We start from the raw sequence: 11,670 nt of genomic DNA, 5'->3' as shown, positions 1-11,670 counted from the left end.
AAAATTCTTCATGGAGCTCTAGAATGAAAACTACTTAGCAGACAAGGTTACCCATAATCTGCCTTCTCTGTCTAGTCTTTCTCCCTATACCCCGCTCTCAGTCTCTGCTCTATCAATACTGACCCCTTGTAGGTTCCCCCCTGCAGCATACTGTCGCTTGCTCATGTGCCTTTGCCCATGCTCTTCCCTCTGCCAATGTCTTTCCTGCTCTGGTCCATCAGAGATCTTAACCTTTAAGCCAGTATTCACTAGGATATTGGGTCTTTCTTCCATCCACACTTAATTGTCATTGGAAGTGCCCTGTTCTTCCATGACTCTGACCTTCTGGCTGAATGATCTTGGGCAGGCACTTGACCCAGCTTAAGACAATAAATCCATTCTTTGGGATTTTTTACACTAGGAACTCTGCTTTTGGAGAAAACCCTAAAATGGCAAATTAAGAAGTGAGTGATGAAGAGATCATGAGTGAGTCCTAACAATGTTTGAGTCTCTGGTTCTAGCTATTTTTCCCTGGATTCCATGAGCCAATAAATCCCCTTTTTTTGCCAAAGACAGAGCATCCCAACTGTTAAGCCGCAGCTCACTGATGTGCTTCACGTGGCTTACAGTTATGCAAAGATAGCAATCCCTGCCAGACACTTCTAATTGCAAGCATCTTTGTCTATTGATCTCAGGGTATTATAATTTTCTAAATGATCAGAATATCCAAAAATGATCTGAGGAACACAAGCCTAAGTTAGAGGAGTAATTCTCAACCATGGCGACTTTGCCTTCTAGAGGACATTTGGTAATGTTTGGAGACATTTTTATCACCATTGGTAAGAAGCGCTACTGGTGTATACTGGGTAAAGGCCAAAGATGCTGCTAAACATGCTACAATGCACAGAAACCCCCCTCCACACAAAAAATTATCAGCCCAAAACATCACTAATGTCATTTTTGAGAAACCCTGAGTTACAGTAACCTGAACCATTACTCTAAGAATGAATGCATGGTAACAGATTGTTGGCAGAGGCCCCAAATGTCAATGCCAAATGCTTTCACATCCAAATTAAGGTACCACCATGGGAGTGGGGTAATAGGTGCTTTCCCCTTACATCAAGCCAAGTCTGAGGGACTTCAAGAGGACCATTTGGAAAAGATGACATGTGTCCATTGGAATCTTAGAGAGATGAGACCTGATAATTGATTTTCACTTGAAAAGTTCTAAGTCAAGAGGCTGAGGCCACCTCTGAGCAGAAGATGCACATGGGGAAGAGCTCACACTTCTGTGCGAGATCCATTATGCTTTTTGTGGACCAAGTGAGAACCCCGTGTAAGAAAGTTAGACTGGGTCATCTTGAGAATGGCTGTCCAACGGGACTGCCAGCATGGGTGAGATGATTCCAATCTAGGGATGGATCCTTGGAAACCAGGACACTGAGGTGTATGTCATAAATGGCCCCAGAAACAGATTGCTGTGGGCTGGCCAGTTAGCTCAGTTGGTTAGAGTGCAATGCTGAAAACACCAAGGTCAAGGGTTTGGATCCCCATACTGGCCAGCCACCAAAAAAAATAAAAAATAAGCTACACTGACGAACTAAGAGTCTGTAGGTGACAGTTCTCCCGTGACGCACCTATAGAGGTACTCCATGAGAGAAAGGATCAGCTTCAGACCTCAGCTAAACCCAGAGAGCACTGACATATGGCTAAAACTGCCCCAATTCAGGAAGATCCTTCCTGTTCTTGTGTTCGCCAACCCTGAAGGGGTCCACAATGAGAAGCTAGCCAGCCAAGGGGAAGGTAGAACAAGGTGGAGGGAATGACAGAGAATTTTTGAACTGTATGAGTCTAGGATTTTTAACATTGCATTGGACAGGAATTTTTTAATACTGGGAGAAAAGATCATTTGTCTATTGGGGTACTTTTTAATTACGTGAGAGTGACTAGAAAAGCTAAAGGCTTTACTTAAGATTTTTTGTCCTAGGGCCAGCCCTTGGCTCACTCGGGAGAGTGCGGTGCTGATAGCACCAAGGCCCCGGGTTCGGATCCCATATACGGATGGCCGGTTTGCTCACTGGGTGAGCGTGGTGCTGACAACACCAAGTCAAGGGTTAAGATCCCCTTCCTGGTCATCTTTAAAAAAAAAAAAAAGGATTTTTTTGTCCTAGGTGTAGAGAGGGATTCTCAGAGATTTTCAAGGATGATAATAGGAAAGAATAAAGTTGGTTTCTGCTTGTCCCTGCCAGCTGCAGCTTGTTTATCAAAGTAAGAAAAACATGACTGGCCGGTTATTCAGTTGGTTAGAGCACAACCTTATACCATCAAAGTCACAGGTTCAGATCCCCATACCGGCCAGCTGAAAAAACAAAAAAACACAACCAAAAAAAAGAAAAACAGTTTAATTGGGTTTCTGGCGCTTATAACCAAAAACATATTATAAAGGCTCAGTTTAAGTCAGGTTTTTTCTGAAACAAACAAAAAAAAATCAGGGTTTCTCAACAGTGGCCCTAATGATGTTTCGGACTCTCCTGTTACATCAATGCAAAGATATGTGACTAATTCCTTCTTCCACCAGTCCTCCTCAGGGATGTTGCCAAACATCAACCCCGGGGGCTAAACAAACCCCAGTTGGAAACCAACAAATAACTTGAGTCCTTAATGCTAGGCTTTGGGAATATTGTAAACAAGACAAATAGTCACTGCTCTCATTGAGCCTAAGTTCAGAGGAGACAGGCAAAAAATTAAGTTTACAAAAAATCTTGAAATAATTGATAATTACAGTAAATTTTCTTAAGAAAACAAACAGAATGCTGAAATGGGAAATAATGGGGTGAAGAGTGCTACATTATTTTTTTATTTTTATTTTTTTAAAAGATGACCGGTAAGGGGATCTTAACCCTTGACTTGGTGTTGTCAGCACCACGCTCAGCCAGCGAGCCAACCGGCCCTCCCTATATGGGATCCGAACCTGTGGCCTTGGTGTTATCAGCACCGCACTCTCCCGAGTGAGCCATGGGCCGGCCCTAGAGTGCTACATTAAACCAGGAATACCTAGCTAGGAGTTAGCCAGGTGAATGAGGGATGGGGGTTGAGAGTATCTGTAAAAGTGTATCTGACTGAGAGTCACAGCATTTGCAATATACATGAGTATCAAAGTGTATGTTTTATGCACTGCTATTTTTACTTGCCATTACTCAGTTGGAAAAATAAGATGTTTGTTTTGATATGACTGTTCAATTGCCTTCCTTCCTCCCTCCTTCTAGCTCTCCTTTTCTCTTCCTTCCTTTCTTTCTTCCCTTCATTTTTTCTTTTTCAGCCCTGCATTAGAAGAGCCTTTAGTACCTGGCCTGAAGTACAATTCCAGGTCATATGATTCACATTATATTCTCTACAAATGGCATCTCTAGAATTCCACTCCAAAATCAGCATGACTCAGCTGGGTGTCTGCACTATAGAACGTATAATCTCTTCTTTCAGAGGGGGATTGATTGATTGATTTTCCAGTGTCAGTGCCCTTTCTTATGATCCATCAAGAGATATTGCTTGAAGAAAAGTAAAGAGTTAAGGATTCTGGATTGAGGAACAAAAGGATAAAAGTAAATACCCAAGGGTGTGAGAGGGGTGGGAATCTATGGAAGTTAAAAGTGGGAAAGGTGTTGCATTGTGTCAGAGTGCATTTGCTTAGTGACAACTGGTCCACTATCATCTAAGCATGAGTCACACCTGCTTTGAACAGCCATGTCATTTGCCTTCCCTGTACTGACAGTGTCCCAGAACCCCTCTAAGCCCAAAGAGGAACTTGGTTACCAAGCAGGATGGTTGAGGGGACTTTGGCGTTTAATTGAATTTGCTAGAACACTGTTTAAGGACAGAATACCTCTGATACATTTTCAATGCAGGAATTTCTAGAGTAGTGACTTTTGCTTGTTTGGTTGCCTGTCATATTGATTTGTGGAAATACACATATATATGAGCCCTTTATCAGTTACACGTATTTCATATATCTTCTATTTGCTGGCTTGACTTTTCATCTCTTAATGATGTCTTGATGCAGAAATCAGTTTTTATAGGTAACAAATAATTTTTGGCAGCTAAATTACTCAGCGATGGCACCATTTCTAAACCCCATCTTTCAATATGATCTCAACATTGCACAGGCCTCTTAAATGCAATTACTTTCTTACTCATTTTAAAAATGTCACTTTTAGGGCTGGCCTGTGGCTCACTCGGGAGACTGTGATGCTGATAACACCAAGTCCATGGGTTCAGATCCCTATATAGGGATGGGTGGTTAGCTCACTTGGGAGAGCGTGGTGCTGACAACACCAAGTCAAGGGTTAAGATCCCCTTACTGGTCATCTTTAAAAAAAAAAAAAAAAAAAGTCACTTTTACTTTAAAGCCATAGGTTAAATGTATACATTAAAAAATTTTCTGTTAGGTAGCATGCTGCTGACAGTCGCTTGTCATCAAAGAAAAGGTCAGAAAATTTAGAACACTGGTCTTTTTTCTTTCTCTTTTTGTCTTTTTTCAAGTAAACCTATACAACTCTATCTATCTATCTATTTATCTATTTATTTATTTATATATTTTTTAAAAGATGACCGGTAGGGGATCTTAACCCTTGACTTGGTGTTGTCAGCACCACGCTCACCCAGTGAGCAAACCAGCCATCCCGATATGGGATCCAAACCCGTGGCCTTGGTGTTATCAGCACCGCACTCTCCCGAGTGAGCCAGGGGCCGGCCCCTACAACTCTCATTTAAGCCAGAGAGTTCTTCAGTACTTTGCCACAAGACATCAGGGAACGAATGATTTTTATAATCATTCCCTTATCTTTTTGCAGAGGAGTATAAATATTTGAAACATTTATATGGTTGATTTTTAAAAAATAAAAATTAACCACATTGCTGACATCCTGTAGCATGTAAACTGCAATATTTTGAAATAGGCTGAAAATAAAAGGAGGAATGGCAGGACCATCGGTACTATCCACATTGTGAAACTTCTATTGTGAAACCCAGGAGAGGTGATCATTTGTGGTATAAACTGAGGCCTCAGTGTCAATCTCTACATAGAATGTCGTATCATGATTAATTTCTTCCATTTTTACCTTAAAAATAAATATAAGTAGAAGCTCCTATAATTTGTATTTTCTACTTGTTCGTGATGGAGATTGAGCATTTTGCACAACATTGGGGTACGTGCTCCTATTTTGGAGACCAGTGCTCTAGGCAGTAACGTTTCAATAAATATTTGATGTGATCTTTTTGATTTTGTCCTAGAGGAAAATGCTAGAGATAAATTTCTTCTTTACATATGTGGAAAAGAGAAACACAATTGCTTCCAGAAAATCTAGGTCCTAAGAAGTTGGGAGAACAAAGAGAAGAGGGAATACAGTGCTTAATTAAGATAAGTCTGATATTTCTTTACACAGGGTCGGAAACCTGAAGCCCTTCAGTGGCCAGCCTTAATGCAGATTCTGTAATGCATCGAGACAAAACCTTACAATGGTGGTAGTGCGACTGTAGAAAAGGGGAAGAATAAATGTAAAAATGAAAAAAGACCGAAGCCTTAAACTGCTGCACGGACGTGGTCTCTGTACAGGCAACTGCATTTGGGGTCCGAGTCGCGACGCCAGACCTAGGTCCCCGCGGCCCCGCCCCGGGGAGGACTCTCCTCGCGGCCCCGCCTCTGCCCCCTCCCCGCCCGCCCACGACGCCCGAGACGCCTGCGGCCGCCGCGAAGACACCGGAAGGAGCCGCGGCTGCTGCGGGAAGTGGCCAGTTCGGTAGGCGGGAACCCTGCGGGCAACGCTGTGGAGCCGTTTCCCGGCCTCTGGACGCGACGCCGCGCCTCTCCGAGGCCAGGGGAGGAAAAGAGTTTGCAGAGGTGCGGCCGCAGGCCACCGTTGTCCGCGCTGGCGGGGCCCGCGGAGAAGGCCGTGGAGGTGAGCGCGGCGGCGCTGGGAGGGGCACGGGGACGGAGGGCGCCTCGCCCGCCGCCGGGGCCGGTCTAGGTTCTGGCTCCCGCGCGCCGGGGGCCTTTTCTTGGTCTGGGGTGGTGGTGGGCGCGCTGTCGGGAATAAGGCCTCGGCCCTTCAGTGCTCTGCGTTGCAGAGGTAACCTGGTGGTCGCCCCGCCAGGGGTCGGTGGAAGATGCGAACCGGTCGATGATTTGAGAAAGGGTCCCCAGGGGGCGCTCCCCTAGGAAACGGGGGGCGGGAGGGGCGAGGTGATACCGGGAGAGGGGCTCAGCTCCCTGCCTTGGTTTCCCCACTCCGGCTTGCCAGCTGCTTTCGGTGGGCGCAGACGACTGGAAGTCTCTCAACGCGACAGCTCTGGTTTCGCTTTGCGGCGCAGTTAGGGTGGTCGGACCCGTTTGTGCGGCCCCGTTATTCATTGTTATGAACCGGAAAACCAAGGTGTCATCGTCCCTGGAATTTTTCTTCGACTGATGTTTGATCCTGAGTGTTTCATAGGTTATTCCTTACCGTCTGTACATTTGTAGCTTTTGTTTGCGGCAAATTTCTGTAGTGCTTGGTTTCCCAGGCCTTTACTCATAAATACAAAACGCTCTTCATTTGAATATTTGCAGGGTGCAAGTTGAGCTGCTGGATGATGAAATTTTTCTAGGTGTTTTGCACTTAAGTATTTGTAGGGTTTACATTCTCATATAATAAGTATTAGGCCTGGAAACTTGAGCTAGTGGGTGAAATCCTGGCAGGAACATAGATTTTAAACTGAGGATGAATTCTATCACAAGGATTTCTAGACTTCTTGATGAATAGATATGTGGAATTATAAAATTTTTTAATTAGATTTTTTCTCTAAGAAAATCCTGTTACAAAAGGTAATGAAGCCGTCTGCTGTAGTTTGAATGACCCCCCAAAACTCATATTGAAGCTTGATCCCCATTGTAACAGTGTTAAGAGGGTGGGAAATCCAACTGTGGTATTTGAAAGGCAGGGCCTTGGGGAGGTGATTGGATTGTTAGGCCTCTGCCCTCAGGAATGGATTCATCCATTCATGGATTAATGCGTTAACGGATAAATGGGTTATTATGGGAGTGGAACTGGTGGCTTTATAAGGAGAGCAAGTGAGCTCTTTTTACCAAGCTCAGCCCTTTTGCTATGTGACTCCCTGTACCCCATTAAGAAGGCCCTCACCAGATGCACCCCATAACCTTGGATTCTCAATCTCCAAAACTGTAAGAAATAAATTTCATTTCTTTATTTATAGATAATAAATTATCTAGTTTTAGGTATTTTGTTATAAGCAATAGGAAAAGGACTATTTTCTTGTACTACTAATATAAAGGGGGAAAAATAGGAATCTTATTGAAAGACAATGCTAATTTTAAGAAAAAATAGTAGTAATAGTTACACTATGCTAGGAGCTTTTTGTTATTTCATTTACTTTGGCAAGACTGGAAAAAAAGGGATGGTGCAAAAAATATTTCTGGAATACAATATTTGACCCGCTATGTGCAAGAGGGATAGTCTAAGATAGCTTCTTATTTTTGATCTGATATATTTCCAACTTTCACTTTTTTCTGTCTTTTTTAAGCTCTATAAAGCCTATCAATAAGCCAATCTTTTTACATAACTGTAGTTTAATGCCATTAGATTGTAGTAAATAAGTGTTTTTAAGTATTTGAAATTAGAGTTACAAAGATAATTCTTATGTTCCTGTATTGCTCTTAGAATTTTCAATGACCTTTCACTTACACAGTCTTATTTGCGGCTCATGCCAATCCTGAGTTAGGAATGCTAAGATATAAAATCTTTCCCCGTGACAGAAGAATTTCAAGTTATGTAAAGATCAGAATTTCCTTAAAACCTGAAACATTGCCAAAGTAGCCTTTGGTATAAATTGTAGTTTAGATTAAGATTAGAGCACTGTGAATTATAATGTATGACCTACAATGGACTCTTAAGAAAATGAAGTACATAAAATACTGAAAGGTTTTTGATGAGAAATGTGAAATGTAGTCATTTTTTAAAAGGAAAGGAATAAGTACGGCTCTATTTCTTTAGTGTAGTTTAAAACATTTAAAAAGTGTACATGTGATTGCAGGAGTTTTTTTTTTTTTTTTGGCAGCTGGCTGGTAGAGGGATCTGAACCCTTGACCTTGGTATTACTATATTGTGCTCTAACCAACTGAGCTAACTGGCCAGCACCAAAGAGATTTAGGAGAACAGGAGACCTGTCAGTGTCACACAGCTCACAGGTGGCAGAACTGGGATTTGAACTGAGATCTTCTGCTGCCCATTGTGTGCACTATGGCTTACACCACAGCTGCCTCCTGCAGGAGCATTTTGATAAGTAGAAAAGCTCCAGATAGTCTAAGATGAGTACAGTTGGTTTTAACTTCTATAAAAAGGGGCATGAATTATGTACAATATAGTACCTATATAAATGAGAAGTAGTGCTTAAGAAACAACACGTATATCAGAATAAATGTTGCTTTCAAATATTACCTTGGAAGGCTAAGTAGGGCAATATTTTGATTCTACGAGGGCAAGGCCCTTTGGAAGATAAAAAGAATGAAACGTGATTTCTGCCCTCAAACAACTTGTAGTCAATTAGGGTGATTTTTTTTTTTTTTTACACAACTACAATAAATGCCTTATGAGTATTATGTAATTTCTTTAGGAATACGAGGGCAAGGCCCTTTGGAAGATAAAAAGAATGAAACATGATTTCTGCCCTCAAACAACTTGTAGTCAATTAGGGTGATTTTTTTTTTTTTACACAACTACAATAAATGCCTTATGAGTATTATGTAATTTCTTTAGGAATTTAGGTGAGGGAGACATTAGTTGTGATTGGGGCTTGGTATTTGAGATGAATGAGCTTTGAAAGGTTTTCACCACACAAATATTGGAGGACATGTCGAGTACGAACAGAGTTCTTGGAAAGGTACAAGTTATATTTGAGAAAGGGTCAGTAGAACAATTTGGCTGATAATTCATAGTTCACATAAGTTAGTAATGGGAGGTGAAGAAGACAGCTTATGGAAAACTTCACTGAAGGTGTTTGATTAGAAGAGGTATGTAATCTACATGAATGCAGAATGAGCTGTAATTGGGAGATTGAGAATGGAAGACTATTTGGGTGGCTTTAGGTTAAGCTAGAACTTGACAGCATCATTTATGTGGCCCTTGTGTTTTCTCTGAAGCTCATCTTAAACTCAGACCTTGAGGTAAGTAGTGGGTTCAGGTGAGATGCCAGGAAGCAAAAGTGATGGAGCAAGTAGAATCAGAGAAGGGAAAAAAGCCAGTAATGGATGGGCAACTGTGAGCTTAACCCTGTGAAGATTTTTGTAAAACTGCCTCAGAAGTGTTCTACCAAGTGAAGGGGGCTGGTTTGCTTTTCTACCTACTCCCAGTCCTCGTTGATTGAGATTGCCCCTGAAATGCTGCCAGCACTTTCCAGTTGCCCTGGCTAGGCAAGCTCCTGAGGTACTGGAAAACTTAGTAGAGAAACAGAAGTGGTTGAGGTGGGAAGCTATCTGTGTGCCTAGAAACGGTTCGTACCAGCTACAAGTAAACATTGAGGTGAGCTGCAAGGATATGGAGCCAGGTATCAGCTGTGTCTATTAACAGCCATTCTCATTAAATAATACATATGTGAAGTAAGAGCCTCAATTTAGGTGGCAAGCTAGAAGAAACATGAATTGAAAAATGGTGGAAAAAGTAGAATTTGTTTGGTAACTGACAGAAAGTAAGGAGGGAATCTAAGATGGTACTGAGTTTTGAAAGATAACTCATGATAGAGAAGGGTTACAAAAGGTACTGACTTTCAAATTAGTTATTTAAAGGGAATAAAACAGTTGCAGGGTGTTGAGGAGAGTGGCAATAGAGTGTAGGTGATCATCATTGAAAAAGGAAAGTAATGGGCCGGCCCCATGGCTCACTCGGGAGAGTGCAGCACTGGTAGCGCCGAGGCCGCAGGTTTGGATCCTATATAGGGATGGCCGGTGAGCTCACTGGCTGAGCATGGTCTGGGTTACAAAAGAAAAAAAGGAAAGCAAGGTGGAGATTTGAACAGTGCTGCCACCCCCACTAACTTTTTTAGTGTCTGGCCCATACTTAATTGTAAGTCTTTGTTAAATTAGTCACTGTATACCCAGGGCTTAGCACTGTTCTGAAATACAGTAATGTAGTGAAAATGTGGGACTGAATGTTACATAAAATAATAAGACCAGATAAGACCAGTTCCTATAGTTTTTAACTGTTTATAAAATCCTGAAGGAAGAATTTCTAATATTTTTAGTGGAGTCTTTTTTTTTTTTTTTTTTTTTAGTAGAGGCATTATTTAGGTGAATAAATTTTAATTTGTTTCGTAATCACCAATATTATAGTCTGGTAAACAAATAAGAAAAGATTGACAATTTCTCTTAGACTGGTTCTTATTTGAAAATGGTGGTTGCATTTGTTTTTCCATGTTTCTACATGGCCTAAATATATATATATATATATATATATATATTTTTTTTTTTTTTTAATAAAGATTACCAGTAAGGGGATCTCAACCCTTGGCTTCGTGTTGTCAGCACCACACTCAACCAGTGAGCGAACCGGCCATCCCTATATAGGATCTGAACCCGTGGCCTTGGTGTTATCAGCACCACACTCTACCGAGTGAGCCACGGGCCGGCCCTCTACATAAATATTTTTAATGACTGTTCCTTAATGCCAGTGTACTGTTATTTAATTTACATTCCATCTTGCTCAGAAGTGAGTGAAACTTAGGGTGAAAATTTCCATCAGATTGTTTGAGCCTTTGTTAGAACTCTATCATATTCATTAATTCATTGATGTTTTCTCTTTCTTTTTTGTATTTGTAACAATTATTTCAACTAGATAAGACTAGAATTGACCATATTTTGTCATTCATTATTGGACCGTTTTTTTTCCTGTTGTAGAAATACCAATTAATATTTACAAATCTCAATTAAAGGGTTTTATTTGGAGTGAGGGTTGCCATATTGAAGCTTTGCTTTAGGATAAGTAATTGTGCCAGTGTTAAGAACAGATTCTATAACAGAAAGATTGCAGGTAGAGAAGTCAGTTAGGAGACTGTATAGTTCTCTTAGTAGACTTAAGGCTCTCATTAGACTGTTAAAGGTCAATGAGACAGATATTTTTACGAAGAGGGAAATAAAAAGATTTGTACTAAATTTCTTTTTCTTTGTTATGGTTTGAATGAAAATTAAGAATGATTAAGCAAGTATTAATAGGACTGTGTGAAATCTTCAAATCTTCACACAGATTTGAAAGTGTTTGGTAGAATATTTGTTTAAAGACAAGAAACAGTTATTTAAAATGCTTGTCAGATCTCTCTTTGCTGCGTTTACTGCAAGAATGATGACCATTCTCAGCAATCAGACTGTTGACATTCCAGAAAATGTTGACATTGCTCTGAAGGGATAAATAGTTACAGTGAAGTGCCACCAGAGGAACCCTGTGGAGGGACTTCAGTCACATCAGTCTCCTTGGAAAGAAAAAGAAGAGGCTCCGGGTTGACAAATGGTGGGAATGTAGAAAGGAACTGGCTACTGTTCTCATTCTCTGTAATCGTGTAGAGAAAGAACATGATCAAGGGTGTTACTCTGGGCTTCTGCTACAAGATGAGGTCTGTGTATGCTCACTTCCCCATCAACATCGTTATTCAGGAGAATGG

The 11,670-nt window shown here is 41.2% G+C and overlaps 1 protein-coding gene across 1 annotated transcript in view; it reads left to right on the top strand.

Moving 5' to 3' along the window:
• Positions 1-5,780: 5,780 nt before the first annotated feature.
• Positions 5,781-11,670, top strand: part of USP33 (ubiquitin specific peptidase 33) — a 58,648-nt gene continuing 52,758 nt past the window's right edge. The window contains exon 1 of the mRNA XM_008568383.1: positions 5,781-5,930. The gene's annotated coding sequence lies outside the window, so the exon portion shown is untranslated. The remainder of the gene's footprint in view (positions 5,931-11,670) is intronic.

The sequence above is a fragment of the Galeopterus variegatus genome, unplaced genomic scaffold (genome assembly GCF_000696425.1).
Source record: "Galeopterus variegatus unplaced genomic scaffold, G_variegatus-3.0.2 Scaffold404, whole genome shotgun sequence".
Classification (NCBI taxonomy): Eukaryota; Metazoa; Chordata; class Mammalia; order Dermoptera; family Cynocephalidae; genus Galeopterus; species Galeopterus variegatus.
Note: the sequence above shows the minus strand (reverse complement) of the source record. Positions and strands in the feature narration are given on the sequence as shown.